The sequence below is a fragment of the Helianthus annuus genome, chromosome 1, assembly GCF_002127325.2.
Source record: "Helianthus annuus cultivar XRQ/B chromosome 1, HanXRQr2.0-SUNRISE, whole genome shotgun sequence".
NCBI classification, from domain to species: domain Eukaryota; kingdom Viridiplantae; phylum Streptophyta; class Magnoliopsida; order Asterales; family Asteraceae; genus Helianthus; species Helianthus annuus.
The window spans coordinates 100,894,544-100,901,844 of NC_035433.2; the positions used below are offsets into that span (position 1 = coordinate 100,894,544).

At 32.4% G+C, this 7,301-nt stretch overlaps 1 long non-coding RNA gene across 1 annotated transcript; it reads right to left on the minus strand.

Annotated features, from left to right (window-relative positions):
* Nucleotides 1-4,480: 4,480 nt before the first annotated feature.
* On the minus strand, nucleotides 4,481-4,953 carry LOC110872105. Its single transcript, XR_002554149.2, has 2 exons — nucleotides 4,820-4,953; nucleotides 4,481-4,569 (listed from the first exon to the last, which is right to left on the minus strand). It is a non-coding gene; the product is annotated as an uncharacterized LOC110872105 (long non-coding RNA).
* Nucleotides 4,954-7,301: the final 2,348 nt, after the last annotated feature.

Here is a 7,301-nt window from a genome sequence, read left to right on the forward strand (position 1 = left end):
TCCCAAACAACTTATAAGCATTTATTCAGAACTAGGTTAGAAACCCGTGTATTACATGGGGTTGTACATTAAAAACACTATAATTCAATTTTTTTTACCAAACATCACATCACCGAAATTACATATTGTTACATGTAATAATGGTAAAATAAAAGGTATAATAATACATCATAAAATTTAAATGCCTATTTATATAAAATGCAGTATATAGCTAGCTAAACTCATCAAGAGGCAATCTTTTATAACTCTCATGTAAAAGAACCTTTTTACTTATAAAGTATGTTTCTAAAAGTATATCTTTGAAAAACAATTAAATAAACTTTAAAAGAAGTATAAAAGTATACCTCCACATATTTTTCAAGCACCTCATTTGCATTTTTTTTAATTATTTTATTAGTCTCAAGTACACTTGTAATATTACCGAGTTAAACTATACAACTTTTGGTGTACATTTGACGAGGTTTTGTTTTTTTAAAAGGGTGTACTTAACAAAATTATTTACCAAAATGATTTGTTTCAAAGTATTTATCAAAATGGGTTCTTTTATAAAAAAAATAAAGAAATACTAAAAAATCTCTTAACCATCCTATCTGCTTCCTTGTTAAATCTGGGGACTCCATGGTTATCGCCACCAAATCACTACATCCTTTTGAAAAAAAGAACTCTACATATGTTTTTTTAACAACGATTATCTTCTTTTTCGTATGACTTAAACCCAAGATCTCACACTTTAGTGATCAAGATTGTAATGAACTAATGATTTTTCAACTAAGAGTATTACTACAATACTTGCATGTATCATAATACCTTGAGAAAAAGAACTCTACATATGTTGTTTAGGTAATTACAACTGATTTATAATTTACTTGTAGTAAATGCATTAATTAAATCTAAATGTTGACCACGTTTACAAAATACCTAAATTTTTTAAAGAAAAAAACATTTCTTACTAAAAATTTAAAATCAGTTAAATCAATCAATCAACCATCAATTATTAATTATTAATTATTAATTATTAACTAGTTTAAGAACCCGCGAGCTTCGCGGTTTGGTAAAAGAAAATTTATTCATTAATACCGCTGACATTAAATATTTTGATTTTATACACGGTAAAAGACAACTGAATATATTAGATTACGACCACAAATTGAAATACATGAATATGCAACAATCAAAATTCGTTGAAAATCTCTTTATAAACCACGTTAGTTGTTTTATATGTAGGTTTCCCGTCGTTGTCAAGTATTAATAGTTTAACCTCATCTCGTGGTTTTCACCCTTGTTGTAGGAAAGTTATCCACATTTTAATTTTAACATAACGGTAAAAAAAAATAGATACCTCATTAAGAAAAAACATTGCTAATACACCTAAACCAACATTCACTCCTCAGTTTTATGTTCTTTAGCATTCATGGTGCTACAATTATGTTCACTATTCAGCAAATCAATTTGATTCTCATCACCATATTGGTCTTGCTATAACTAATCATGCACGTCCAAAATAAACACAACCATAATCAAACTCCTATACCAGTTTTAAGTTTAGATCCATATTCGAAAGCAAACATCCTTATCCTACTACTCGGTTAATAAATGAGAGTAACGGAATGATAAACGAAGTTGGCTTTAACATTGGAACGGGTGTAATATTCAAATCATAACACTTTGAACCAAAGTTTAGCTAGTTTAATTCCAAACGTACAATGCTCAACCATTCTTTTCTTCCTGCAACTCAACCACTGATTGCAGAAAAGTAGCACAAAAACACTTGAAAGCGAAGTACAACTTTAGGAAACTCATTTAATAACTTTACAATAAATAAATTTACATATAAAAAGGTGGTGTGCAGGTGTACTAATTTCATCTACAAAAATTGTAATTGTTTTGAGAACTTGGTGAAAGTAGCAAACTTAATGAAGCACATCTATACAACCTGTTGCGTTGATGCTTCTGGAAAAGAAGCAAAAAGATGGGAAGAAAGAATATTTAGGGATTAGGAGCCTAATGCTCAATTGTGAAGGAAAATTACTTATTTCTCATTGTTATTCATAAAGTTAACCATAAATGCTTAAAATGCTATATCATAGAACCATTTATCTATATCAACGTGATTTTTTTTAACGGCAAACAAACGTTTTATTCATCACCCAAGGAATACACAATTTGCAAAGTACCAGCAAGTTACTTGTACAGAACAAAGGCTCACCCCAAGCAAAACCAAAATACATACTGTTTTACATATTAGGAAAAACTAAAAGACACCCACTTTTCCCATGTCAAACCGCAGTCCCTAGAACAATGCTTGATCCATACGAAGCTCAAGGTTTGAAGCTCTTCAAACATCACATCTACGTTGGCTTTTCTCCCGGCAAATATTGTGTCATTTCGGGCTTTCCAAATGACCCAACATGAGGTCAAGAAGACTAACTGCATCAATTTATTTTTGTCATAGAAAACAATTAAGCCACTTGCATAGAACATACCTGGGTCGTGCTGACGTACATCTTGGGACCCAAAAAAATAAACTGAAGCCGAGAGCATGAGGTTTTCTTTCTTTGATGCCTAAGAGTCGAGTCACAAAATCATAGGGCCCACTGTAAAGGAACTTGAAACTCCAAGAAATATTGCAAGTCTTCTACACCAGGCTTGTGTGCACGATTAAGAGAAAAAAAAGGTTCTGGCACCATAAACTTGAGCTACAAAAATTATTATGTTTGAAAAACTTACAACGTAATAACCACTTCCATGGACCCCACTAAGAAGATAAGTAATTGGTACAAACTTGAAAAGCATTGCTTTAGGATCAGTGCCAACCGTTTGAAGTCACTTTGAATAATTGTCTGAAAATACATCCCCTCCTTTTTTACACTCAATAACTGTAATGCCATGTTCCAATGTTAACCATACATAAGCTTTTTTACACATTTTCCTAACTTTTTATGTGTAACTTAGTGCGCCAAATAGTGGCCAGTAGCTAGTACTTTGCTATTGGGTGAGCAATGAATGTGACATGTTCCCTTTTAACTTAATTTCTTGATTTGACCCGTTTAAGATAAAAGAAAAGTACAAAACCAAAGCCGACCAATTCAGAAGTAAACGGGTCAGATTTCAAAGCAGCCACCTCTAGTTATAACTTATAACGCTATAACGATAATATTGTAAGATCATTACCAGCAGTGTTATAAGCATGTAGCATTGTTGTATATGCAACAACATCCAGACCACCACATGTCATCTTCATTTTCGAAGAACAAAGATTCTGCTTTGTAATTTTTTCCTTAAAATGAGACTAATGTCATTTTGCTTATGATAAAAATGTGAAATAAAGACGCAACTTTTAACGCACGTGTAAAAAATACGTAAAAGAATTTAAGTTGAAATCACATGTTAAACTATAAAGTGAATGTATAATAAAGTTAAACTAAAAACATAAAAGAATAAACCTAACTGGACATAGTTATATTCAACTCCGCCATTTCTAAAAAAAAACCTTGGAGCTTCAGCGTATATTATATTAACATCTGATATAAAGCTAATTGTTATCACATTCCCTATGCTCATATAGCTCCTACAAAACTCTATCACTTATAAAATATATATGCGAACTAACCTAAAATAGTGCAAAATTCTGACCCAAAACAATGCAGAATTTCAACCACAACAGTTCATAGTTTTGACCCATAGTATAAAATGTTTGAGCTATGTTTGAATACATAATACTAATATATTTAATAACATATATTTGTTACATCCAACACACTAAAATTCTAGGATTTACATCAACATTCTTTGTATATATATAAGTCTCACATTTATCACTTCTTAGCGGGTCTAGAAAACGGTTGGGTCAAAATGTTCTTTGTATAATATCTATCTATTAAACCTCATCATTTTCTTATATAGTAGACAACTCACTAAGTATCAATTATTATATTTCAGATCTCTTTTCATTAACTTTTATATCTCATATCTTGTCACACCTCATTGTGATTATAGAATAGATATATAAACCAGTCTATTACCCCCAACCTTTCATGACCCACAACGACCCGAACCAACTACAACATGTTTATCCAGCTGTCTATAATTTCTGTATTAGTCAATTTCGTTGAACCTTAGGATGTTTTAGAATGGTTTGTTTTTACTCGAACAGAGTTTGGTTGAAACTAATTATTACCCGAACTCATATATTGTTGCCCCTTCTGAACGGATCCTTGGAAATGTCTTGAGGGTTGTTCTATTAACCAAATCTGCTATATTAGCCAGAAAAAATTAAACTATACCCACACTTTTAACGACTACAGCCTACAATTAGAAGTTAAGCTACATAAGATAATTGTACTCACCATAAAACAACTTCATTGCTTTCCTAGAGACTTGCCCTGTGCTGGACCCATCATAATTCCACTTTGGGAGCTTATTTGAATTATCCACCGGACCTGCAAGAGTAGCCCACAAAAAATCTAAACACTCGTTTTAATCAAATTCAAATTCCATTTTAGTTACCGGTTGAGCAGAAGGTTCCCTCTCAACCTTAGCCAAATTCTTGAAATACGGATCCGAAAGTGCCTGATACAATTATGCAAAATAAGTACCTTTTAAAAAAATGAAATCTATTGCTAAAAATTTTAAAAATATCATATTTACCCAACAATAAAATTAAATATCAAATACACCCATTTCATCAAATCCGATTTTTATAATATTAACATAAAGTAAGGGTATATATGTGATGTCATAATTATAAAAGTCAATATATTTAATATTATAACTTTGTGTTGGGTATATGTGATATTAAAAAATAAAGTAAAGATACTACCTCCTCAGTAGTAGGACGATCTTTAGGCTCAAACGCAAGCATTCTTTCTAGTAAACGAAGAGCAAGAGGAACTGCATTCGGAAACTTCTGTGAAAAAGGGATCGGTTTTTTCTTCCTCGTGCTGCTTAAGCATCTCCGGGCTTTCTCATTTCTTATCTGATCGGATTACATCAACATTAATAACGCAAAAATATATATAATATATCTATGTATGTGTATTGTAAGGTAAACAAACAGACCCTAGCTATCGCTTCAGGTAATGGGGTCCCAAAAGATCAGTCATGAGGTCCAACTAATGCACCACATTTTTCCCTGGAAAAAGTGGCTTTCCAGTTAAAAGTTCCGCAAAAATACAACCAATACTCCACATATCTATAGCCTGTGTGTACTGCACAAAAACGATCAATTTAATCCAAGTGTTTCTAGCCGGGAACCAATACCGAATCAACAATATCACCAAAATCGATTAAATTTAAAGAAAAAATCCAACATTACATATTGCCTCGTTTACCTTAGAGAAAACGGGTCAAACATACACTTAATTGGTCATTGCTTTCAACTTTCAAATGCATGTGTTGACACCCATAAAGAGGCCCAAACTAAGTCCCTAACAGAAAAACTATTCAAAACAGATTATAACCTAAACACAACTCACAAATCGTGTTATTCAACCACTTGGATTATTTATAATCCGATATTTATTTGTAGCTATGTCGATCGACCAAGCTAGCCCCGTATTGAGTTTGACATAAACATATGTCAACTCGTTACCCAACCCCTAGAACCAAGCTTAAGCTCACCTTTACCTGAATCAAGCTCAACTCATGAACAACCCGAGTTCAAAAACTGAAAGTATTAATCAGTTGATAAGCGAAGTGTCAAATAACCTAATAAGCAAAACATACCCATATGTATTGAGCTGATTTGCACTATTCTTCTAAAAATACCCGACCAGTTCCCCTAAAAGAAAAAAAAAACACTTTATTTTTAAGCTTTAAGTCGACGTGAACATTTAAGGTATGAATAACGTTCCTGGCCAGTTCCCCTGATAAAAAAATTACACCTTATGTCAAACATAACCTGACTCGACCCATTTGTAACAAAATGGGTCACTATTATTGTTTATTGAAACTGAAGTTACTTCGTAAATTAGCATAATAAATAAAATCACAAAAATCTTAAAATTTGAGAGAAGTCAAAGTTTGAATTCTATATGAATAAATTTTGATTGGTTGGTTCACAAATGATGGAAATTATGTACCATATTCTTTTTCTTTAGCTTTAGCTTTGGGTGGCTATGAAAGTAACAGATACACCTGACTCCTGTGATGGGCAAAATTTAATAGAAAACAATCTTCTTGAGGGCTTGTCTAACAGGTTTATAGACTGCTTAGTGGGTCTGGTATAATTTTAATATATGATTAGAAATATTAGTTGGTGATCTTTTGTCTTGCATAGGAATAAGGTGTGATTTTTTTATTAATTATTAGTTATGCTATATTTTTCATAGTACTCTTCAGAAACAATCTGAATAAGGAGAGTTACTGTCTTAACAAAAATATTTGGTCAAACTTTACGAAGTTCCCGCTTAGTGTAGTCAAACACCATACTCATCAACATATTACATACCAAAAAGCAATGCAAAAAATTTATCCAAACCTCAAGATGTTGTGAGCTTCAGAACTCAAACAAACAGTAGTTGCATCTAAGCCAGTCAACCATCCCTACAAACAAAAAACATCCAATCACAAACAATGCAAATAAAATCTCACCACTATTCTCGCTATACCTTACGCTGATTCGCTTGAGGCGAGTAAGTATATTCGTGAGTCAACAAATTAATCACAGCAGTAATCTTATCATGATCTCCAGTCATTGTCAAATTCTTCACAATTCCTTCAACCTAACCAAATACCACAAAACTCACCAACACTATCCAAAACTAAACAATAACTAATAAAACGAACACATCATACTGCAAATCCAATCAAAACAACCAAAAATGACCCCTAACCTCAATATGATGTAAGTTCAGCCAATAATATGATGCAAAGCCACTGAAACTGTAATCATCAAAGAATACATACCTGGTATAAAGAAGTGGGTATTTAGTACCAGCACAACATCGTCTATGATCATCGACCTTCTCGCCATCCGGCTTTACTAATAGAGGAAAGAAAGACCAGTGTGTTTGTAACAAATTAAGATCGTAGACACAACAAAAGTCTAGGTAGGTTACTGTAGTAACTAAGCCTATTTTTTTAACATTCATATTTTTCGTAAAAAAGTTAACTTATATGCATTAAACACATACCTTAACTCAGGCAAGCTTGGCAGCAAGCCCAAACCTGACAGATAGCATTCCCACTACCGGCACAATACCGACTATGATCATCGACCTTCTCGCCATCTACCTGTGAATAAGATGTGTAAAAAACAGTAAATATATATTTGTTTACTTTCTAGTTGTGTAAAAAAACAA